The 27,148-nt window shown below is 35.1% G+C and overlaps 1 long non-coding RNA gene across 1 annotated transcript; it reads left to right on the top strand.

Moving 5' to 3' along the window:
- On the top strand, positions 1–24,581 carry LOC143374605 (uncharacterized). Its single transcript, XR_013086705.1, has 4 exons — positions 1–407; positions 724–894; positions 23,783–23,827; positions 24,121–24,581. It is a non-coding gene; the product is annotated as an uncharacterized LOC143374605 (long non-coding RNA).
- Positions 24,582–27,148: the final 2,567 nt, after the last annotated feature.

Raw genomic sequence — 27,148 nt, 5'->3', positions numbered from 1 at the left:
CACATTATGACTCCTGATCCCCTCGAATAGATCAATCGACACGATAAATCGCGATGCGCGCAGGTGCTCTTGGGAAGGGACGAGGGGTGCAACAAAAATTTGTTCGCCGTTTGTTACCGCGGTTAACGTTCCAGACAACCGTCACTCCCTTGTTCCGTTTTATCGAATTCCTCGACTTTAATCCTCGCTAATCGGCCGGGGAAGAACAAGGATTGATTGAAAGGAATTCGTAGCGGAACGTGTAGGTTAACGATTTGACACTTGACAAATTGGCGGTAGTTGATTAAAATGGAGTGACAGAATTGTGGTTTTTTAGGAAGCTGTGTGTAGGAATTATCGAGCTCGATGTAATTTAATAACGTGGTGGGGAAGACAGGCGTGGAAGGGTAGTTGAAGATTTAAGAATGGTGCGAGGAATGTTTGTTAGTAGTGTAGAGATAATAATACTGTTGCAGTGCTGAAATAATTAAGTAAAATAAAGAAATTATTAATTGTAAGTGAAAGAAGATAAATTGAAAAATTATTTCTGTATCGGACTAGGACTCAACAATTCGATTACTAACTATTAAAAAATTAATAAAAATAATGATTTTATAAATCTTTAAGTAATTATTCTGATTTCTGGATTATCCTGTATTTTGCGAGGAATTGGAACAAAATTCCATAATAACGTGATAACTGTCAAACGTAAAATAATGGTATGTAATAATTCCAATATTTCAGATTAAAATTCGAATGGTAATTGCTAACGGGAAGTTTTTAATTTAATGTACTAAAGTTACCATTAAAACGTGCGATCGGTAGTGTGAACAGTGAAGTTATGAATTTTAAAGACTACAAAGGGTATCGGTGATGTGGACGTAGATTGAAAACAACGACCCTCTTTCTGGCCAGGTAAGCGCCAACAAAAGTGCTGGAAGCCTGTTATTTTTCTCACAATGTCAATGCAATATCCAGCTAACTCTCTGTTTCACTCGATCGACCAAAAGATCTAGCGGGAATTTAATCAAACAATATCTTCAGGCCCTCTAATCACGAATCTAGCATCTTATTAAACTGCTCTACTCGCTGATCAAGCTCTTTTATATTTATAAAACCACGTCACTTTTGTCTATTGTTTCATTGAATCAAGACCTATTTTTCAAGTTAAATAAAAATATTCCAGTTAAACTATAGTATTTCCAGCGGGATATCAATAAAGAATATCAGATAAATAAATGAATGAAACTGCTGAAATTAATGGAAAAAATTTCATTTTTATTTTCGAGGTATGTTCATTCGTCAATTTCGATTATATTTTAGTTACTTGTGCATTGTGTAATATTGAACTGAAATCTATGGGTAAAAAACAACAACAGTAATATTATAATCATAATAAAATATATATTTTCTGCACGTTAAATAGTGTGAGTATAATATATTTTAGTGCATAGAATGTTTACAATCCATTGGCAGTTTACCCAGGTCTTAAAAACGTTCACTTTACGTCTGTTTTTGGTCTGAACATCTGACGACCTTATTAAGACGTCTTTAAGACGTCGGTGTCGAGACGTTTCTAAGATGTCTGTCTTAGGGGTCTTTAAGACATCTGTGCCAAGACGTCTGTTTTACGACTTTTTTAAGACGTCTTTAAGACGTCGTTGTCAAGATTTTTCTACAATGTTTGTCTGAGGCGTCTTTAAGTCGTCTTCGAGATGTCTGCGCCAATACGTCTTTTAGAAGACTGCGGGTAAGACGTCTTTGAGACGTCTGTGCCTAGGCGTTTCTGAGACGTCTGTCCTAAGATGCGTTTAAGACGTCTCTGAGACGTCTTTGCCAGGACGTCTTTTAGACGACTGAGTTAAGACGTCTTTGAGACATCTGTGCCAAGGCGTTTCTCAGACGTCTGTGCCAGGCGTCTTTTAGATGACTGAGTTAAGACGTCTTTGAGACGTCTGTGCCAAGGCGTTTCTCAGACGTCTGTGCCAGGCGTCTTTTAGATGACTGAGTTAAGACGTCTTTGAGACGTCTGCGCCAAGGCACTTCTGAGACGTCTGTCTACAGACGTCTTTAAGTCGTGTTTAAGATGTCTGCGCCAATACGTCTTTTAGAAGACTGCGGTAAGACGCCTTTGAGACGTCTGTGCCTAGGCGTTTCTGAGACGTCTGTCCTAAGACGCGTTTAAGACGTCTCTGAGACGTCTTTGCCAGGACGTCTTTTAGACGACTGAGTTAAGACGTCTTTGAGACGTCTGTGCCAAGGCACTTCTAAGACGTCTGTCTACAGACGTCTTTAAGTCGTGTTTAAGATGTCTGTGCCAAGACGTCTTTTAAACGTCTGTGTTGAGATGTCTTTAAGTCGTCTTTAAGACGTCTGTGCCAAGACGTCTTTCAAACGTCTGTGTTGAGATGTCTTAAAGACGCATATGTACATAAACAAGTCATGACTAAGCCGGCTCGCGATGAATAGTACGCGACCGCCAGGCGGCGACCAGGCCGAGCGCTTCTCGCTGGTGGGATACAGCAGTCATGCCTATAAGAGAGCCTGGCAGATCATATGCCGTCGTTCTCGAGTACCGGGGTTTTTTGACGAAGGAAGTTTATATTTTCGACTTGAACTTGAATCTGCCAAAAAATATCTCGATTATTCGCTTTTGCAAGACGTTTTTATTTTTTATGAAGAAACGAAAATATTGATCAGTATGAAAATAGACTTTCTCAAATGAGAACAAGAGCAAGCTACTCGACGGGGCTTCTTTTTTCAAAATACTGAATTTCATGAAAAGATATATTAATTATAATAAACACGAATCAAATCTCACGCTTAATATCTCTAATATCTCTTTAAAGAGCTGCAGTAGACCTAATCAAGTCCTTACGAAGACATCTTTGAGGTGTCGTGAAAGTCTGAAATGGACGTCTTGAAGACGTCTTCACGACTACTTAAAGATGTCTATAAGACGTCTTACAGACGTCTACAAGCCGTTTAAAAGATGTCTTAAAGACGTACCTTTTCGTGACAAACGACGTAAAAAAGCGTCTAGAGACGTCTTTAAGACGTCTGTGGGCTATCTGGGTAATGTAAGTAAATACAAAAGAAGCAGTGAAAAATATGAAAATGATGTTACGATTTCTTAAGAATTAATCGCTTATTACATTTAAGTTCATTTATTGGTCATCCTCATATCAGAATTTTGCCAAAATCTCACAGAATACTGGAATCTTTTTTAATATTTTTCCTATTTAAAAGTGGAGAAAACAAAACGTTATCATTCAAGGAGAAACAAATCCTTATTGCAAAAAAAGAAATCGGTATTTTCAACATTCAAAAAATGTCAAACATGTCGCTTTGGCGTTGCCTCTATCGGTAAGTAAACTTCGAAATGGGTACAACGTTAAACATTAATTAGTAGACATTACAACAGGGCATAGTTGCACTATTAGCTAACTGCACGCGAGAGTTTAGAGATATTACTCTGGATACACATGCATATGTGTTATAATACATGTGTATATTGCTGTATCATTATCCGTTTAGTATCCTTAACGAAGGTAACTGCAATATCAGCAACTCATAAATCATTAAAATCATTCATACACTGCTATACCGCCAAAGACCCAGTTCCTGATCACTTAAGAGCAACTACCGCGGGTTTTAAAACGTGCAAAGGGAAAACTTAACCAAAATGAAAAGATTTTTTGTTATTTCAGTAAATCTATGTTTTATCTTTAATTTGGTATTAAAAAAGTGCACACATAATACAAATTATTTGATAATTTAACTTTTAAAGTGAAAAATGCAAAGGGAGCTGTTTCTGATCACCTTCACACGTTTTACTATGAGCTATCAAATTTTTCGTATAAATTTCAAAATACTTCATTATTATTTAGTAATTTGTTAGAATAAATTTTTATCACAATAAGCTTATTATTTGCTTTATTTTCCTAAACTGATCAGGAACTGGGTTCTGATCAGGAACTGGGTCCTTGACATTAGGAATCTCAAAAATTTTCCGTTACAAAAAAGATTTTTCATATAAATTTATATAAGAGTAATTACTCTTAAACAAACTTATATATGCTTTTACATATGTCAGGTGTCATCGAATTATTAATACAACCCGGACGGCAGTGATTTTTTGTATGAGAAGAAATGAAAAAGGAGGAACAAAATTTTGGAAAATCGATTTTGAGTATATTTGATTACCTAATTGTGAAGTTTGGCAGAATGAAGCAGTAAATATAATATAGTTGCAGATAAATTGAATACCTATGCAAAAATACTTCGAAATTGTAGATTCACTTTCTTCCAAACGAGACTTTTTCCAAAATAATGTTTCGAAGATGCAACCGAATTTCATTCATCAAAAATATAATACACATGCTCAGCAGACTTTTGAAAATAATTTGCTCGAAAACAAAGCTTCAAGAGAAAATTATTATTTTACAACTTCGACTTATTTGTGTGTAAAAATTCATTTTATCTGCAGTTCTATTCGTTACTGCATTTTATTAATTATTAGTCAGATGCATGCGTACCCGAGTCTTCGAAATCGATTTTCTTATAAACAAGGCCTTGTATGGAAGAATTTTATTCCGCATTTCCAATTTATTTTTAATTTTTACCACCAATTCAGTGACACGCTGTACATTGCATCAAAAGAGTGTGTATTGAAGCAATAAAGTTATTTATAATTATAACAATGACATTTATCAGTAAAATCTCCATTTTGTATAAAACACGCAGTATTTGAAATAACGATAGTGAAATATTTAAGAAATGAAGGAGTAGCTTAAGGAAGGAACTAATCAACTTCTTGTAAAATTTCCGCGCAGTTATTTTTCTTAAAACCTAGGGCAAAGTGTCTGGAATCACTATTCCTTAGGAGTTCGTTATTTTAATTTTCCCAATTAAAACTTTCCTCACTTGGAAATATATTTATACATATTTTACACCTATTAATAATTGGACGTCTGGTGAAATAGTTCCGTACTCATACAAGACGAATCTATTGTTAGTAATAATTATAACACTCAAAGTACTGGGACATTAAATTTATTTATTACAACGAAATAGGCAATTGACGCATGCGAAATGAAACATCAGGACACTCATACAATGGCCTGAATTTACTGACAAATGTATCACACAGATCAATATGACTTGCTGGAATAATAGTTATGTCCATATAATTTCATCTGGCAAACGTCGGCGCACCGCAATTACTATTCAATCTAGGAATTTCAAACATGAAACCAATCTGACTATTACGAGACAACTAAATTTAACGCACATATCGACATTTCTATTGCGATTATTGCCCTATTAATATTCGTTGATTTCACGTGTTTTTGGTTGACGTTCTATAGCGCACTTTCATATGAGTTCTATAATATGCAAAATATTAAGAAGTATTGTTAATATATGAAGTGCAACAATGTTCTAGAAAATCAGAGAAACGCAAACAATTATGTACAGGCTAAAGTATTGTGTATTCTACATATAAACTGAATTATTGGGTTGGCTAAAAAAGCTTCCTTGTATTTTTTCAGGAAATTAAGAGACTAGGTTTACTATACCTATGTAAAATCAAAACTTTTCACATTTTGACAGAATTTTTTTTATTGCCTTTGGAATTAATTTTCAGAATTTTATTTGTGTAATGAAGTTGGAATTTCGATCGTAAAATTTTTTTAAAAAATTTAAAACATATGATTTCGGCGCACAGTTTCGGTCAATTAAGAGAATAAAAGCTAATTTGCAAATATAAGAAGTATCATCTTCCGACGTTTCGGTCAATATTTAGACCTTTATCAAGGAAAGTTTGAATAGTTCTTAGTTAGATGATAGTTCTTATATTTGCAAATTAGCTTTTATTCTTTTAATTGACCGAAACTGTGCGCCGAAATCATATGTTTTAAATTTTATTTGTGTGTAGGAAACTGAAGCAAACCGCATTGTCATATTGCAACCGAAATGCTGTATCGAAAAAAACATAGCCTTTGGACCAATCCAATATTGTACTGGTTGATTCCTATTTGGCTAACCTCGTGAAGTATACTTTCACATCATAAGAGTTTTTTTTAGCTTAGATAGCACACAGACGTCTTAAAGACGTCTCGAAAATGTCCATCATAGGCATTCAAGACGTCTTGCTTTCTAGTTTGGGACGCTGTTTTTCAGGGCAATTATATATTTTTTCTGAGTGAACGAAGAAATATTTCCAAATGGCGTTTTTTGCATTTCATTATTTCATGTTCAGGCTATAATTTAACATTTTTCTGAAGTAAAAAATGTGGATTGTTTTGAAGTCACGTGTCGTTGAAATTGGAAAAGTAAGCGTTATTTTCATCAGCACATTTGGGGCTATACCTGAAACTAAGATTCTTTGTTTATCGTTAAAAATGACGGAATAGGAACGGTAACAAAGTGGTAAAAATCGCAAGAGTTTGACGAAAGCGTTTCTATTCCGTCATTTTTACCGATAAACAAAAGATCCTAGTTCCAGCTATAGCCACAAATGCGCTGATGAGAATATCGTTTAAGGGAGTATTCTACCCAAAAATTTGATTTTTTTTGTTTGATTTTCTAATATTTTAAGGTTTCGAAAATATGTTTCTAAAATATTAAGGTGAAATTCGAAAAACTCCCAGAGTTATAGGGGCTTATGTCCACAGCGTGGTCGGCAGGCGTTCTCTCGACCCCAAAGAGGCTATGACTGCCAGCAGGAAGGTTTTCTCTACGGTCCTGGTATACCAGATTAGGGATAAGTTACAGAAATTATTTATTATCTACCGTAACTTCAGTCGTATAGGTCGTAACTGCATGAAAAACTTTAAACGCGTTTTTCTCGAAACAATTTTTTTAAATCGGGCGCACATTTTTCTCAAAAACTACTGGACCGATTGAGCTAAAATTTCACACACATTCAAAGTGAATGTGTACCTATAGCCCGAACTAGAATTATATCAATAGTTTTAATACAACCACCCCCACACCTTGTTTTAGCTCAAGAAAAGTCGAAAAAATCAAGTATAAATTTTTAAACAGCTGCGATTTCGGTAACAATGTCTGGACTTGGTTACATCTAGTTCGGGCGATAACTACACTCATATAGATTAAAAAAAACTTTGGTACTTTCGTTTCAGATGACTAGGACGGCCGCAATTCGCGCGCCCGATGGGGCCGGTTTTTGATGACATGACCTGCGTTTCGGCGCGTAACTTGTACAAATTTCAATATAATGCATTCCAAAAATTTGTGTTGATAGTTCAAACACTACCAAATATGTGTGCAAAACCCCTGCCCTGTAGGTGTAATAGGTTGTCCAGAATTAATTTCCAAATATCACCTTCAAAAACGAGTGTTGAAATCCTGATTTTTCCTGCAAAAATTACGCGAAAAAATCAGGATTTCAACTTTAAATAGCTGCCACGTTGTTTTAACTTAATATTTCGGAAAATTCTTTCCGTCAACCTGAGGATACATTAATATACTAACGAAATCTTTTTTGTTTTTTGATTTTAGATAATCTGGTTCCGAATCGCAATGCTCACCGCAAAACCAAATTTTTAAAAATGCTTCTTGGATGTCGCATGTTATTTTATTATAAACTTAAATATTTTTCTACGAAAAAATTACCAAATGTTCTTTAAATGTTGCTCTTTTAAGCGCAAAAGGTTCTGTAAAAATATACGCTTTCGCTTCTTAAAAAAAAATTCACAAATATTCGCCTCTTTTCGACCGCCTGACTAGGCATAACCCCCTAAAAGTCCGCAGCAATACCCACACTTACCCTATTTTCTATTGTTTTAGCTACGATTAATGGATTTTACTTGAGTAAATGTATCTATCTCCAGTAGTAGCAAATTTTCAAATTAATCTTATTACTTTTGGGAGGAGTTACAGAAAAACTTTCTACCTTCTGCATAAAATATGTGTTAAATAGAATAATCACCTAGATTTATTATGCATGCTGCTATTTTTGTAGTGAGAAGATTATCGTCACCTATTTATCCTTATAATCCACAAAAATACACATTCCTTTCTTTATTCATAAGTCTACTTTTTAAGTAAAAGTTTAGGTCGGGAGTGTTCTTAAGGGGGGAGCCTGGTGTAACTAAATGAAAATCGAGGCATTTTTCGGTTTTTTTTTTTTAAAGAAAGTATTTGATAGATCTTTCTGAAACTTTCAGGATATTGTATTAACAGGTTAACGTATATAACAAAAAAAAATTATTAAAAAAGAGCCGCAAATAACAAAGTTATGCCCAGTCCGTTGGCGACGCAATTATTGCACTGCGGGCAACGTAGCGTCTTTTGGTTTCATCTGAAACCAAAAATCGAACAATTTTCTTTTAGTTTATGAGTGTACGCACAGAATGAAGAAATTTGAAACTTAAAAGATGCAAAATGAACAAATGGCGGCCTCTTGAATAAAAAGTTCACTGTTTCCAACGAAATTTTGCCTTAAATGTCTAAAAAAAAGTTATTTATTTAAACAATATCATTATACTAATAACTTAGTACTATGAAGAAAATGTTCACAAATATCCGTGCACAAGGCCAAGTCGATTGGTTGAATATTTTTTTAGTTACATTGCCCGCAAAGTGTAAAACTGTCGTTTTGAGAAAAACGCATTTAAAGTTTTGTGGTAGCCTGGCGCTCCGTAGCAAAATCGGCTATATCCGCTTTAATTTTTCGAATTTCGTTTTGCGGCTTTGGGAACATATTGTCGTGATGTTCAACTATTGATTTATGCACAAAAAAAATCGATTTCTTCGATCCGCTACACCAGGCTCCCCCCTCAAATCATCTCAAAAGTCAAGCTAACAATAAGTTGAAATCATCATACGGTTAAAAGATGTTCGTATAATTAAATAATCGATTAAACAACATTCGGACGATCGAGATTCCACTGTATTCTATTTACTGTACTTTCAATTCTCGAAGTACTTAAATTATGTGCCGTCTCGGCGCTCCTTTCTCGCTTATCTCTTTTGTTTTTAGTTGATGGCGCTCCTTGACCTCAGCGGGATGTTCTTTAATTATCTTCGCGGCGCGGAGTACTTTGTATCTGTTTCTCGGTGTTCACCGCTGCTAAGGATCCTCACTCCATTTCCCCCCTCTTTTCGTTTTATTTCTCAATACACGGTGGTTTCCGGTTGCTGCACGATACCTTTGAATCCGCCGTATACATAATTCGATGGTGCGGCATACAGCCCCTCCTTCTTCCTGCCTTCTGCCCAATTTCCAACTGCAAACCAATTGCGTTTCTCTGCCATTCTTTCCTTGGACTTCTGTTTTGAATGCACCGTCTTTATCAATAAATACAATTGTTATAATAAAACTGTTGGATTGTTCAGTTCTTGTTTGAATTTATAGTGTAGTGAATGGTGCGTAATTGCAAAAGTATGGCAGAGATATATATATCTCACTGCCAGATTCGAAAATGATATATAATGAAAAAATGTTTCAAGTAAATGTTAATAAGTTTGATAAGAGCTGTCCAAATAAGAAAAATTAAAACGCCCTTTCATTAAAAAAAAACCGTGCCCCCACCCCCAGATAAATTTCTCATACACTGGTTAGTCTTACCGTTCCATTTAATGTAAAAAAATTGCAGTCGATATTTGCAGTGGTCTCCAAGAAAACTGCTTGTAAACTTTGTTTGGCCCACCCTGTACTATGTGTATATCAATCAATAATACATAATATGAGGATTAAGAGCAACAACGGACTAACTCACATTGAAAAAAATTTCTCTTCCCTATTTTATATGATTAACAGAGCCCATTGGAATACATTACTGCTACTAACTCAATTTCGAAAAAATGTGGGTTAGTCTGTTGATGCTCTCAATGTCTCATATCTTAAAAGGGCTGTTCGGCAACCCGGAAATTCAGAAAATGATGTAACTCGGTGTGCTTGTAGAGTAGTTCATCCGTAAAACAACCCTATTTTTTGTTGGTGCCGAAATGTAATTAGTAGGGGTGAAATCACCCCTTGAAAAAAATGCAGATTTTTCTTTTCCGTGGAATATCTTGAGAACGGTCAGAGATATCGAAAAGAAGTTTAAACAAAAGTTGCATCCTTCTTTTATATCTATAAAACAGCGTACAAATAATTTCGGGAAAAATCTATATTTATCAAGTTACCCCCACCACCAACCTTTAAAATTAAGTTTTTGTATTTTGTAAATATACGCTGAAATACCTCTGGATAATCTCTTTTCATTCATATAAATACTTTATGTGTTACATTTTTTTTGCAAACATATAAAACCTCTATTACCGAATTTGAAGTCCATTTTGGCAGTTTCCATTAATAACATGGTTTCTTAAAGTCATACTTAAATTATTTTTTATGTAAAGTTCAGACAGCTTTCAATTATTTAAGCAAGGCAGAGGTGTTTCAGCGTATATTTACAAAATACAAGAAATTAATTTTAAGGGTTGATGGGGGTAACTTGAAAAATATAGATTTTTTCGAAAATTATTTTTACGCTGTTTTATAGATATAAAAGAAGGATGCAACTTTTGTTTAAACTTCTTTTCGATATCTCTCACCGTTCTCGAGATATTCAACGGAAAAGAAAAATCTGCATTTTTTCAAGGGGTGATTTCACTCCTAAAAATTGCATTATGGCACCAACAAAAAATAGGGTTGTGTTACGGATGAACTACTCTACTTGCACACCGAGTCACTTGTTACTCTGGGATTTTGATGAAATTGAAAAATGATATGTATAATCTACGTGAAATTAGAAGTTTCTAATTGGTTACTACGTGAAGTTAGAAGTTTCTAATTGGTTACTACGTAAAGTTAGAAGTTTCTAATTAGTTTAAAAAATACAGGACGTCAAAGTTAGCAAAATTCTTCTAGATGTTCAATAAATGGTAAATTTCCAAAGTGATCTTTTATGTATGAAGACCATAGAGGGAAAACATTGGCACTTTAAATTGATTCAAATCTTTCTAAATAGCTCAAATATTTAGTATTGAGTTTTTCGTGGCCCTATTAAATTATTCCTCTGTTTCACTTGGAGTTGCCATGTTACTTCCCTGTACACCTGTTTTTAAGGATGTATCAGACGTACAATATTAGACAAAAGTATATGAAACATGAAGTACTTGAATATCTTCGTGTTACGCATAGTAAATCTAAATGTAAGGGACTCGAACGACAGTAGTATTTTTCACTTTACAGAAGCTTTCTCAAGCATTATTTGCTAAACTTTTGCCAGTGAAAATGCCCTGAAATCAAAATTTTCTCAAGTTATAATTTATTTCTTTAAAACGGTGTAGTGAAAACAATTGAAACTTGACAGATATTTTCATCTACCCATATACTACATGTACAAGAAAATTGAAAACACTGGTACCATTTCTTCAACATTTTTTCAGCTGTTTTATCTGTCAAGTTCGTCCCTTTCCATAAGAGTACGTGTAAAATCAGTGCCAATTAAAATCGTTATAGCTCAGCAATCATTTAATGAATTCGTTTAAAAATTTTGGAGCACATCAGGAAGATTAGAAAGAACAATCTCACAAATTTTCATCAACTTAGTACGATTTTGAAGATAGGTCCAAACCACCCTTAAAAGGCTTATGTCTTCCGACGTGGAAGGTTGTTCCTCTTTTCAACTATACCTTATTAAAGTACCCCCTGTTAGTCACCAGCTGGCATCGAAATAAGAAAATGAATAAAAGTGGACTTACCACGTCTTTCCCCTGTGGTCTTCACATGTTAATTCCGAAATGAGCGTCTTGTCTTTTAGAACGTCTCCTACCGATGCAGCTGAAGTAGCATCGCCGGAGTCAAATGATTGAATAATCCCGTTAATTGCCTAAAAATTAAATTAAATTACTAATTCGTAAGCACCTTCTCTATATGCTAAAAATATGCAAAAAAAAAAAAATATAATTAAAGAGACACTAAGAAAAGAAAGCTGGATTTTATTTTTTAAATAAATTTTTATAATCACCTACTGAATTTTATTGAATTTGCATTAAAAGTATTAGTATCCCTTCAACTTGGCACCCCCAAGATTAAATCCTGAATAAGCCACCGCAAATATGAATTTGCATAAACTTCCGCAGTCTAATAACGACGTAACCGAAACTTCGTCGTCCGCAGAATTAGGGATTGCAAACCGGTAAATCGGTAAATCGGTTTGAAGTTTTTTTCACTGATAACGTAGTAGATGTCGACGGAATCATACGCTATATATATGCGCTACATTGCTATACATCCAATTTTTACCGGTAAATCGCCAAAATTTTACCGGTAATTTGATAAATTACGTATTTCTCGATATTTATCGGTAAATTACGTACTTCTCGATATTTACCGGTAAATTACGTATTTCTCGATGTTTACCGGTAAATTACGTATTTCTCGATATTTACCAGTAAATTACGTATTTCTCTATATTTACCGGTAAATTACGTATTTCTCGATATTTACCGGTAAATTACGTATTTCTCGATGTTTACCGGTAAATTACGTATTTCTCGATATTTACCAGTAAATTACGTATTTCTCTATATTTACCGGTAAATTACGTATTTCTCGATATTTACCGGTAAATCGATTTACCGGTAAATTACTTATTTCTCGATATTTACCGGTAAATTACGTATTTCTCGATATTTACCGGTAAATTACGTATTTCTCGATATTTACCGGTAAATTACGTATTTCTCGATATTTACCGGTAAATTACGTGTTTCTTGATATTTACCGGTAAATTACGTATTTCTTGATATTTACCGGTAAATTACGTATTTCTCGATATTTACCGGTAAATTACGTATTTCTCGATATTTACCGGTAAATTACGTATTTCTCGATATTTACCGGTAAATCGATTTACCGGTAAATTACGTATTTCTCGATATTTACCGCTAAATCGATTTACCGGTAAATTACGTATTTCTCGATATTTACCGGTAAATCGATTTACCGGTAAATTACGTATTTCTCGATATTTACCGGTGAATCGATTTACCGGTAAATTACGTATTTCTCGATATTTACCGGTAAATCGATTTACCGGTAAATTACGTATTTCTCGATATTTACCGGTAAATCGATTTACCGGTAAATTACGTATTTCTCGATATTTACCGGTAAATCGATTTACCGGTAAATTACGTATTTCTCAATATTTGCCGGTAGATCGCGAGAAATAATACCGCATATATGCAGCGCATAATTCCGTCGATATCTACTACGTTATCAGTGAAAAAAAGCTTCAAACCGATTTACCGATTTACCGGTTTGCAATCCCCGCGCAGAATTGTACTCATCATTGTCCCGCCTGCATCGGGGAATCCCGTTAAAAACCGAGTGTGGTATTATCGATGATCCTCGAATAATCGCGGATAGAGGAGAATTTAAAATGCTAATTGTCGGCGTCGGAGACGACTGGTTGTCAATTACCGGATTTAAATCCACGTCTTCCGAGCCATTTAGGGTGACGGGAGAATTGGGGAAGAGCTCGATCGAAATTATCGAGGCGAAAGCCTTACGGACGAACGTCAGAATTTTTTTGCCACGCAGAAGGACGTCAATCGGTCCAGACTGAAACTGATGGGGAATATCCTGTCAGGAACAAGACGGGGTTCTACCAATTCGGCCGATTATCGAACATGTAACCACTTCGTATCCCGCGCGATCACGTGTTTGTGCCTTTTCCATAGCCGCGGGGTGTTCGAGAGGAATTACGACGCATATTTTTTTTTAAACACCGCCGAATCGAACGCACGCTTAGCATGCGTAGAGAGCTGTATAACACAATGTTTGCATTTAAATAAAAAAATTAGAGCGTCATATTTCACCATACTTTAATCTTTACATATATTTTTTTTTTAACAATTTTTGTACCACAGGAGTATTTGAATTATATTTGCCTGCAGGTAATAGCATTTTGTGTCGCGATAGTTACATATGTTCCCTTATGATTCTATGATTTTTTTATTTATCCTTTGATAAAGAATAGAAGCAAATGTTACGTGAAGTGGTAACGGGAGAGTCAACACTACCCTATATAAAATAGGAATAAAAGGGAGGTAGATATTTTGATAAACAGAACATTTCATAATAAACAGCACTGGCTTTAAGTAAGCTTTATACAATAGTATGCAAAATGAAATTATTAATATTATACTGTGAGTGCTAAATTTAAGAATACATGAGCGTACACAAGCTTTTAGAGGGTAGTGTACATATCGTATTACATGAATTCATACAGCGTAATACAGTTGAATGGATAGCAGTTCTACGTGGAAAAATAAGAAAATGGGAAATAAAATTTGTTCACGAGGGGAGAGTGAAATGCTTCTACAGAAATAAATTGAAGTATTTGTAGGATAATTTGTTTTCACATGTGGCTTCGTTTTGACGAAAGTCGAGCTTGGAAAATTATTTTAGTACGTGTGCCATTGGCTAAAAATCTGTTCCACCTTCAAATTAATTTTCTCGAGAACAAAGCCTCGTTCGGAAAAAAAGTTATTGTACAATTTTCACTTCGTTCGCTTCATTCGATTCATTTCATTCGCAGTTGTATCATATTCAATAAAACCAGACGAGTTATCAAAATCGACATTCTCAACAATGAAGGCTCCTATGAATACATTGTATTCCACATTTTCTACCCATTTTTTACATAGAATCTCTACCCCTTCGATTGAACCAACCATTTCGAAACATCCTGTACACAGATATTCCCCTATGAGCCATTGTAACTCGGTAGTTAAGAGGTTAGGTAGAACGGAGGTGTCTAAGAGCTTGTCTGGGCCATAGACATATATAGACGGAGCAGAAGCTGGGACTATAGGCGAGGGGAACGGTAGGCTTGGAGGGGGAAAGGCAGAAGTCAGATACAGGCACGTCGCACAGTGGGCCGGATTTAACATTTGCCGCCTTTTGGGTCTTTTCTTTAAGATATAGGAATGAAATTTACGCTAAAAAATAGGAAAAAATTATTCCTTTCTAATGATGTATAATTTAATATTTTTTACATTTATTCATTTATTAATTTTTTTTAACTTATTTGTGATAAAAAAATTTAATTCTGTTTGTTTGGTACCGTATTTAATGCCTTTTACAGTGGTTTAAGCAAAATGTTTGGGAAGCTTTTCGTTTCCAAGTTATAAGGAAAATTCGAATAATAAAGGAAAGTAGCAACAAATCGGTTTGTTTAAATTAAAGACCAGGCCTTTGCGATAAATATCTTCTGTTATTAGTAACTAATATAAACAATGCATTAAAAAATATTTTTATATGCAGTAACGAAAATAGCGACATTTTTCAAATTTGATTAGGAATATCTTCCAAACGCCAAAAAGTTCCACTTTCGGAACAATTGCAATAGTTTCAGTACACTCTCCTCTATCACGCAACGATCAATTTCTCCCCTCGCCCCACTGCTCAAATTATTAATGTTTAAAGTTATCAACGTTCAAATAAAAAATTAATAAATAAATAAATGTAAAAAATATTAAATTACACATCATTAGAAAGGAATATTTTTTCCCTATTTTTGGCGTAAATTTCATTCCGATATCTTAAGAAAAAGACCCAAAAGGCAGCAAATTTTAAATCCGGTCCATTGTGGGACGCGACGCTGATGAGTTCAAACCGAAATATTTCTCGAAACCGGACGTAGGTGGAAGTGATTCTTGCGTGATTGTATAGAGGAAGGTGCACTGAAAAGATTCCACCTTGTAAAAAGACGGGACTCGTTGGGACTTGAAAGATATTCCTTGTCAATTTTAAGAAATGTCGCAATTTTACTGACTGTTTTCAGAATTATTTTTTAATAAATTGTTTACATTAATTACTAATAGAAGACGATGTTCAGCGCAAAGGATTCGCCTTCAATTTAAACAAAACGATATTTGACCGCATTCCTTTATTTTTCGACTTTTCCTTATAACTTGAAAACGAAAAGTTTCCCCAACATTTCCTATAATCACTGAAAAGGGCATTAAATAAAGTACCAAATGAATATTTTTCAAATTTTTTTTCTTCAAAATTTTGTTTAAAAAAATGAAAAATAAATAAATAAATAAATAAATGTCAAAAATATTATATTATACATCATTAGAAAGGAATATTTTTTCCCTATTTTTTGGTATCAATGTCATTCCGATGTGTTAAAAAAAGACCCAAATGGCGCAACATAAGTGAATCCGGCCCACTGTGCGTCGGCCCGACGTCGGGTTAGCTTCGGAAGCATTCGGTATACATAACCACTGCGTTACCCGATTTGCCTGTATCGCTCCCCTTACCGCGAATCTTATACCCCCTCAGCTTACGCTCTGTCTATATATGTCTATGGTCTGGGCCTATACAGATCAGGGGAGTCGGACTGGCAGCATTATGTCAGCAACAAGACGCTGTATGATTGGGCGGAGATCCCTCGCATCGATTGATTTACTCTAAAACTATGCGGGGACTACTATAGCAAGCTACCCACAGTTGATAACGATATCACAAGGGATCTAGATAGGCTGGACGATGCATGGGCGGCCAGACTGATCCATGCCGGTTACCTGCCACCACAGGCCTTTACGTACTGCGACAAGAAGGGGTTACTCCAGGATGCATTTAATGTGCCGTTAATCTACCATTGGTGCCGAAATAAGGCGAATAAACGCATTGCGTTTGGCCCGGAGGATTCCACATTCGATGCAGAGAAATTCAAATTCTCTACAAAGATATCAGAGAGAGACTTCGCCGATTTCCACGGATTGGATTTTAAAAAGTACTGGTGGTTGGACCGCGACAGTAGGCATTTGGATGAACCTGATTAGTTGGCAGGCGTTTGGACGAGTCCCCCTCCGAGTGACTCCATTGTACATAGTTAGATATTAAGTTAGTTTGTAAATTTTATTTAGTTGTAAGTTACCGACTCACAGACTGTTACAGGGGTTTTTAGGGACTTTTTTTCTCCCCGCGTTCCTACGTTCGTTGCGGTAGTACGAAGAGTTTTCTTTAACGTATTGTTATATTTTAATCCTACTTGAAGTTGCGATGGATAGTCAAGTAACAGAGACTGATAGGCTAAGAGACTCGGAGGCGCTGAGCAATTAGCTGACCAAGTGATGCAATGGTAGTTTTTTTTATGTTTTTGATACCAAAGATTGTACTAGATATATATATATTTTTTCTTGTTATGTCCTTCAATAAACAATTAAAAAGAAAAAAAAATTAAGAGGTTAGGTCACCTTGGACGGAGCAAAATTGCAGTCACATTCGGTATTTTTTTAGGAAGATAATGAAATAAACAGAAAATTGAATGTGAAGCCTGTTATTGTACAACTCTCGCCGGAAAAAATCGTATTTTTTTCATACAAAATGGCGGCGGTAGAGCCGTGACGCGCAAAATCTTGAGGAGCTAAGTTTTCCACGGTGTTCAATCTCACGGCTATACCGTTTGACCTAGAATAAAAAACCAAAAAGTTTTATTTTCTGTATGTCTAAAACTAGAGAAGTATTTATGGAAATCGATAAACATTAATTTGTCTCGAAATGGTGACCGTGGGGAGAAAAAGTGCATTTTTTGTATAAAAGTGTCCATTGCAAAGAATATATTCAAAATATCGCAAAACCGCTACGTACTTCTCTAGGTTTAGTCATGTAGAAAATAAAACTTTTTGGTTTTTTGTTCTAGGTCAAACGGTATAGCCGTGAGATTGAAGACCGTGGAAAACGTCGCTCCTCAAGATCTTGCGTATCACGGCTCTACCGTCGCCATTTTGTAGGAAAGAAAAATACGATTTTTTCCGGCGAGAGTTGAACAATAACAGGCTTCATATTAAATTTTCTGTTTATTTCATTATCTTCCTAAAAAAAATGCCGAAAATGACTGCAATTTTGCTCCGTTCAAGGTGGCCTAACCCCTTAAACTGAACTAGGGTTTTTCGGCTTTTAAAAACCGGGTTTAAAAATCGGTTTCTATTTATAAATTTGTAAAATTCGAAAGCCGGGTTTTAAATTTAAGAAACCGGTTTTATATACTAGAATTAATATGCAGAAATGAATTAATTATTTAATAAAAAACTTTAACATATTGACTTAAAATCGCTACGGACATGAGCATATAGCAGTAGGTAACAATTCGCTGTAAAACTAATCATCATGAGTTCATATTTTCTGAAGAAAAATACTAAATGGAATAAAAATTTATATCTTGGTACCGCTGTAAAAGATTTATATTTTGTGCTGATTTTAGTTATTTTACTGTTTCTTCATTTGGTTTTGTATGCAGTCTATTTTATTGCATTATATTTTTATGAATCCATAAATATTAAATGAACTAAAAAATTGTAGAGATTTGCACTGATTTATTTAATTTATTTTTTTTATTTACTTGGTTTTGTATAGATAGAGTATATATTATTTTGTTATATTTTTCTAATTCCCTAAATATTAAGGAAACTAAAATTTTGTATAATAAGTCCAAATTTTTTGTGAAAATTCTAAAACTGTTTTTTTGGGGATTAGTGGAATTCGAAAACCGATTTTTTCAAAGGTCGGTTTTTGTATAAACCCCAAACTGAACCATAAACAAATATGTTGAAAATTGCACAGTATCGTAATATTGATGCGAATAAGTGAAATAAGTTCCATATCACTGGCAAAAGTATACAGTGATAAAGTTTTAATATTCATAAAATGCCAGTTACCGAAGTTTCGGACCGAGAAACTAGTTTAGGGGTCCCCCCTCCCGAAACCTACAATCGTCAAAGTGTTAAGAAGTTCTTGTGCTGCGTTGCCGATGTAGTGGGAAGTTCGTGTGCGAGCACGACATCCCTAAAGGTATCCTGGCGGCAGGAAACGGCAGTCTGAAGATGTAATTGCAAGTATCGGGCACGACGTAAAGATTAGACTGTTTCCCTGGACCTCGTCGAGACGGGCGTATTTAGCAATGAAACTGTAGGTTACAGAAGCAACCTAGACATATAATTAGAGCGGAGTATCTCGTGAGAAAATGCCAGAGCGCATAATAGCTTCGGGTCACGGAACCTTAAGAGAGTATCTACCGATTTCGAATCGGCAGCCTTGTTTACTCGTGAGACCCACCGACTGCCCGTGCAATTCACGAATCTGCAACGTTCATTGATGGAAACTATCAGCACAGGTGCAAGGACAGTACTTCGGGGACGATTGTTGTCACCGAAGCGGCACGAATAGGAGAAACCGAGGAAAACAACGGAGGCGGGCAACATTTTATTTGGATAGCGAATACCTAATGAATAAAGTTTCTATTCGCCAGGTACACAGTCGGTACTTTTCCCATCAATATTCCAAACTTTCCTGAAATAGCTTACGATTCATCATAAACTCGTGGGATTATTCTCCTGGCAGTCATAAAGCAAAATTTACGTTTCGAACAATAAAAATTTTTTACTGCAAACAGGGGGAAGCTTGAAAAACTGATAGGGATTAACAGTGTGAAAAAATGAAGTTGTTTTTAGCGATGGTCTACAGGCATACGAGGTCGGCTTTTACGAACGACTAGCTTACCCGCTCTACCCGCTTCCACCCGGGAATTATTATTATCAATATTTATTATTTTAGATGGCATATTTATAAGTAGCCTATAACCTAACCTAGGGCGTATTTAATGTATATTCAAAATTTCAGTGGAATCCGTTCAGCCGTTTAGACGTGAAAAAAGGACAAACAGACAGACAGCTTTTCAGTTTTATATACTATAGTAAGGATAAGGATAAGGATTTAAGGGTACATTCTACTTTGTCGGTGGAAAAAGATGCCTATTTTCATGAATTTTTTTTACGAGAACTAATGTCCGGAATTTAATGTTTTTTTTTTTTTGTTAAATGTTTATAACTCCTTGCTGTACAGAATCGTATTTTCAAGTTTCCAAAATATAATTACGAATAACCAGCGGCCGTAGCCGTGATGGAAAACACCGGTTCTCGTTAGATCACCGAAGTTAAGCATCACGGGGCGGTGTACTGGGGAAAGATGGGAGACCAACTTTTTCTCCCGGTGCGCTGCTGCTGCTGCTGGGACCTGAAGGAGAGAGGAGGGAAAAATGGGACTATAGTTCGTTGGGCAATATAAGCAAAAATTAGCTGGAAACGCCATCCTGCTTAAAACACAGGGAAACAATAAAACATAACAAACATCATAATTACAAATATGTGAATTTAAGTGGCAATGTTTGCGTCTCAGTGAGAACACTGCGGAAGTTCGCCTTGCCGTCAAGGTGGTTCTAAAATGATAAAAATAGAATGATTATATTTTCTAAGGCTGTGCGCATAATGTGGACTAGAATTATTCACTTATCAACAGTTGTTACAAAAAAGCGGCCTTGTAAAGAAAAAGTTCCGAATTTTTTGCTTAATTTTCCATGTTTTTTTGTGGATGGAACAAAAACTATTTTTGATACCTGGACGATTCTAATCCACTTTATGCGCACACCCTTATAGGGCACAATTATTCTATTTTTATAATTTTAGGACCACTTTGACGGCAAGGCGAACTTCTGCAGTGTTCTCACTGAGGCGCAAACATTGCGACTTAAATTCACATATTGTAATTATGTTGTTTGTTATGTTTTATTGTTTTCCTGTGTTTTAAGCAGGATGGCGTTTCCAGCTAATTTTTGCTTATATTTCCCAACGAACTATAGTCCCATTTTTTTCCCCCTCCTCTCTCCTTCGGGTCCCAGCAGCAGCAGCGCACCGGGAGAAAAAGGTGGTCTCCCATCTTTCCCTAGTACACCGCCCCGTGATGCTTAACTTTGGTGATCTAACGAGAACCGGTGTTTTCCATCACGGATACGGACGCTGGTTATTTGTAATTATATTTTGGAAACATGAAAATATGATTCTATACAGCAAGGAGTAATAAACATTTAACAAAAAAAAACACTAAAATCCGTACATTAGTTCTCTTAAAAAAATTTCATGAAAATTGGCATCTTTTTCAACCGGCAAAGTAGAATGGACTGTTAAGGTCACTTTATATTTACAGCCATTTCGACGAACACCTCTCCGTGTCATACCCGCGCGCAACTCTGCCAAATGTTATGCTCGCAACGCGTAGGGTATTGTGTTACATAACAATACACAAAAATATAGCACGGACCGTCCGCCGAGCGCTCACCGATTTTTCCATAGGATCGTTCCCGTGTCGATGGCTGTATAATTTGACCTATATATTTTAAACATATATAATTCACTGGTATTACAGTCGTCGTTGAATATACAAAATATTCATGATTTTTACGTTATGGATCATTTTAAGGTCATGGTTTTGTTACAAACCAGTAAATGAAAAATTTCACAGTAGCACATTAACCCTTGGTTGTCACACTGGGTCAAATTGACCCTGCAATTTTTTAAGCAAAAAACTTTTTGCCGGAACTCTTATTGCTTCAAACTTTTTTTTAAGCATGATGACACTTTAAATGCCAACTTTGAACGATGGGCATATATTCTACAATGTTCAAACTTTATCTCAGAATTTTTTAGGCTTAATTTAACAAATAGTTTTTAAATAACAACTGATTGAATATTGGCAGGGTGAAATTGACCCAGTGTGACAACCGAGGGTTAATAAAGAACAAACAGGATTTAACTTTATAATGGAGGAGGCCTACCTAGAAATTTTCGAATAATTAATTTTTCGATTTTTATATTTTCTTGAAGTACAACATCTTGAAAATATTCCCTGAAAGTCTCAAGTTAATCCGACCAAAATTGACAAAGTTATACGCGTGTAAGTAGGTAGGTGTTCATCGGTGTAGCGCTCAGACCCAAAACTTTAAGCCGGTGACACACATAACTCAGAAATTAATTCACCGATTTACTCTAGGCTTTGCAGGCTTATTTTAGGGTTAAAAATCTAAGCGCTATCGGGAGCTTTTCATTCTTTTTCGCCTAGATTTTTTTTACACTCGAAAAACGAGTGATTTTTTGCCAAATATTGGTGCATCAGCTTTGCACAGCCGCAATTTTGTCCCAAAATAACTTTTCCAAAATCGAAATCGATAGCGCCTAGATAATTTCATATATTATCTAAAAAAAATCGAATTTTCAATTTTAGATGATCCTGCACTGAGCTACGGTTTTTACCGCAAAGAGCCTAAAAAAAAGGACGTCTCGGGCTGCTCGGGCATCGCCTATAACCTATAACTCACAAACCTTTCAATACTTTTCACCACAAAAAATTCTGAAACATCCGTAAGATGTAGGTAGATACTCTTTCCAATAGACTAATGTTTAATAACAAAAGTTGATCGGTTTTTCTAGAAAAAAATCTCAAAGAAGCATGTTGTTTTGACCGTTCTAGGTAGGCCGCCCCCCTTAAATACTTGGGAATATTCAGATGTTTATTACCATTTTTTAATGTATGTACCTAGATGCTGAAAACTCAATCGATTTGATTTAATTTGAGTATCTAATGCATACTGCCGTTCATAAGTATTAGGACACCTACTCTGTGCGGAATAATTGTGAGAAAAGTTGAAAATTCATTGAAGAACAAACAAATTTTACTTTATTTAGTATTTCAGATTAGAAGCAATTAAAAGTATTCCATCTGTTGCAAATACAGCAGATGTCCTAATACTTATGAACGGCAATGTATATAGATCCCAGTTATCTTATCAATTTTTCGGTAAGTCCTATACTTCCAGTCATTTAAGGGGTTACGCCACCCTGAGGCGCTCGAAATAGCACTAAACTAGACGAATTTTTTTTACCGAAACTATGAGGTTGAAAATTATTTATTTTCTTCTTATGGGTAGAGCATGTATTAGTGCATATATTGTATAAATACTGTACAAAAATATTAAAAAATGACCGAGTTATTTGTTCTCCCGCGAAGCTTGTCCGCCGTTACACGCGTGACTAACCTAACAAATTATAACGAACATGTTCGTCTGAAATCAAACACCCGATGATTTTCGGGTTCCTTAATAAAATACCTACGATGTAGCATAGGGATTTGAGAAAAAAAATTTATTGCACAAATGAGCGCAAAGTGAAAAAAAATTATACGTTTTTCACATGAAAAACGAATTTAAACCATTAATTGTATACGAATGGGGTATAGGATGGAAAAACTGATATGCTACATCGTAGATAATACCATTAAGAATATGCGTGCCAAGTTTGAACTCAATCGAACAAATAGTTTAGGAGATATTTGATAGGTCATCTTTGAAAATGTAGTTTCGAGAAAAACGCAAAAGAAGAAAAGTAGAATGGTCCCTACCTGCTGCGGAATATCGACATCCGTGCCTCGTTGAAAGCCTATAACTCGGCTATTTTGGGGAATTTTTGCGTCTACAATGACTTAAATTATTCTTAAAACTTCGCGTAATAAGAAAATGAAAAGAAAAAAAAATCGTGTTTTCAAAACTTTCAGGGTGGTGTAACCCCTTAAGAAGGAACCCGTTTCGCGCATGTAGAATGAGCTCATTGGCTCCGGAAAAGCGTTGGTGGGGGTACAGCCAATAGCGGCTTCTCCCGGCACCAATGAGCGTCAACCTGCGCAGAATCGGTCTAAACTCGTCGGTCGGCGGGTTCCTTCTTAAATGACACGGAGAATAGATCGCTCCTAGAATACACAAGGATATATTACGTACCTACTCGCTTCTCAAATAATTCGAGGACACAGCCTGTGGCATTTTTTATGGCTCATTAAATTGTGGCAACTTAATAGAAAATTTCTATTTATTTTTAAGAATTTTTATTTATTATTAAGAATTTTTTTTAACGAAATAAGAAACATGTTCTCCTCATATTCCAGATAATGCAGACCAAGAACGTCAACCAAGCTGCGCGCAAATGCGAGGTGAATATTACAATTATTATAAAACTTTTTATTCACATTATTGTCTATACATTGAAACTGAATGCCCGCGACACTTGATGGCAAATTATTCCGCGCTCGGTGTAAAGTGCTCCCATTTAATTTGGTCGATTTAAAAAGTTTTACATGTTCTCATTAGAAGCTCATCATAGAAGTAATTCGCGTAATAAGCGTGCCACTTTGAAAGTAATTTCGCTGTGCGTAATCTCCGGCGAACATTTTCGTGGCGCTCTTCCTACGGGTTTTAACTTAGCCGTGGCATCTGTGTGTTGCAGAAACGCCGGCTTGACTGCTCAACTGGAAGTAAGCATGCTTTTACCTTGCAATCCAACCTTCCCCTCGAATGGAGACGAGAAGAAAATTTCGTTTCAGCCGCCCCTTTGAGAGTTTCGGCGTTTATGCGAAAGAAAAAAAAATATATATATATATATATATATATATATATAAAAGCACAACTTTTTTCAGTGTGCTGGGGCATGTTTTTGCCTACTTACGAATTCCGAAATGGTCTGGCGAAGTTACGTTGCTCTTCAAGTAGGTCGTGCCGTTTCGTCGAAGCAAAACGTATCATCCCGCGCGAATAGGGAGAAATGTTTCCCCGGTCGTCCGTAGTGAAGAATAAATTTACTACTCGACGCTGCAATCGTGACGTTATATTTTATGGAAGCGGAGATAAGTTCAATGGAATGGACGTAGATTATTGAGATGGGAAATTCTTGGGAAAACTGCGCTGACTTATTATTACGGTAGTGAAAATATAAATGGTTTTAGCGACGTCATTGATTTATTTTGTTGCTTAGAATTGGCTCCAATATTCAATACTTTTAGAAGAGGAAAGGTAGCTTGTTTTGGTGCAAGTTGAACATGAGAAATGCGTTCTGATATAGTTAGTAATGGGATTGATACCGTATCGATACATATCGATACCGTTCTACAAATTTCAATGTGGTATTGATACATATCTAAGTTAAAGGTATCAAAAGGAGTCGATGCTTCTTTGATACTTGCATATGCGAATGTATCGATACTTGTTTGATACCTACACAAAAATCTCGATACCTATTTGATACCTATACGAGAATATCGATACCTGCTTGATACCTACACGTAAATATCGAGATCTATTTGATACCTACCGGAAAATGTCGATATCTATTTGATATCTACTTGAAAATATGTATATAATATCTGCTTCATGCTTGTACGAAAGTATCGGTTGCGATTTGCAATTTAGTACTTCACCAAAATATTATTTATTACCAATCATGATTTGATAATATAACAATTAAGTAGGAGTAGGAATCAATATCATGAACTACATATATAATTGAATTTTTATTAATAAGTAGGAGTATATATATATATATATATATATATATATATATATAATATATATATATATATATATTTATATATTTTTTTTCAAGTAGATATCAAATAGATATCATAACAGGTTTGCCATCTGATCACAGAATTATCAAATAAATAACGATAATTTCGTACAGTATAAAACAAGTATCGATAATTTCGTAAGGTATCAAACGAGTATCAATAATTTCGTAACGTATCAAATGAATATCGATAATTTCGGAAAGTGTCAAACCGATTTTGATTCGGTATAGTATTGATATGGTATCGGTTGAAGAAGAATCGGTATCGATAATTGATACCAACTACCTAAAATTTCGATGCGTATCGATATTTCCTATTGAGTACTTTGATATCGAATTGATTGAATATCATCAATAGTATTGGTATCAGTCCCATCACTAGATATAGTTATTTTTTGGGGATATTTAAAGCCGAAATTAATGTATGTGCGATATAAACGTACATAGGTTTTTCAATGAGCAAATGTTTTTGTTTCACACATTAGTTGGCAATTATTGACTTTTTAATAATTTGGTTTAAATATATACCGATAATATTGTATAGTTACCTCCATATTCATAACGTAAAATACAATAATTATTACATCGATAAATTAATTTATATATATTTATCTTTAACTCCTTAACTTAAAGATTAAGAAAATATATGGTTTCGATAAAAAGAAGGCTGACAAGCTTAAAGGCTCGAAAAAATATGCTTAAGGAAAATGACGTTTCTTTTGTTATATTCCTGTCTCAATCTAGCAAGAAAAATCCTGAATGTATTTTTTTGTCATTCAAAGTGGCATAAATTTTTAGGGTATTAAAAATATTTGTATTTTTGTATTTTTGCTAATATACGGTAGGAAGCTATATTCCGTAGCAAAACAGTACTCTCTAACTTATTGTAAAGTATTTGTTGAATCGAAAAACGTTTCAGATAAAAGTTACTCATTGTCAGTTTCAATAAGAAAAATATAATTAGGGGGACAGTTTCAGTCGGAGAACTTTCGAGTAACGTTTCATCTTTTTACACAGTTTAATACTAAAAATAAAAAAGTACTTGTATAATATTTTTTAATACTCTACAAATTTATGCCAGATTGAAAAAAGAAATTCGTTTTCAATATGTTCTTCCTTTTAAGCAACTTCCATCGCTGTCACTTTCCTGTAAGTTCAAACATGTCAAAGACGTTCAGGTACACACTTTTAACTTCTAACTGGCTCACCTGGTATATAATTTAACAAAAGAAATAAACGTCTTTACAAATAATAAACGTTAATACGAACACTGTATATCAAATTCTTAAGGAATTATTTTCCATTGCGATACACCGTTTGGTTGGCACCTTAATGTTTTTGACATGGTCGATAAAGTAGGAATCTTGAATAAATTTTTCGTGTTTTGCAAAAAGCTTTGAAAGTTGCATTATGCAATGCTGTATAAGTAGATTAAAACGAAAAACTGGTTACCTTCAATGAAAAAAAAAATATTAACACGTTTAGTACCTACGTGTTCTGATAAACACAATTTCTTGTACAAATTATGATCAAGCTGAGAAACTATTTCTGATGCCAGAGGACATACAAAACATAGGTAATGTTTGCTTTAACACAGACAGTGCACGAGGTTCGGGTCTCCGGCTGCGTTCTATTTTCGCATATTATTAGTGCCTACAATATGCGTAATAATATATTGAAAGCATACCACCCCAAATTTCATTTCGCTTTTTCAGGACTTTGGTATGTACCCAGAACTAAGAACGAATCAAATAACAATTAAATTGTGGTAGCAAGGAGTTTAAACTGTGGAAGAATGGAAATCTAACATCGGTCCACGTTTCCACTTCATCAAATACAGTTTCTCCGACATCAACATAACATGCTCCTTATCAAGAACTGACCAAGTGTTAATTTCAAGACCGAGGATCGC

The sequence above is a fragment of the Andrena cerasifolii genome, chromosome 11, assembly GCF_050908995.1.
Source record: "Andrena cerasifolii isolate SP2316 chromosome 11, iyAndCera1_principal, whole genome shotgun sequence".
In the NCBI taxonomy this organism is placed as follows: domain Eukaryota; kingdom Metazoa; phylum Arthropoda; class Insecta; order Hymenoptera; family Andrenidae; genus Andrena; species Andrena cerasifolii.
Note: the sequence above shows the minus strand (reverse complement) of the source record. Positions and strands in the feature narration are given on the sequence as shown.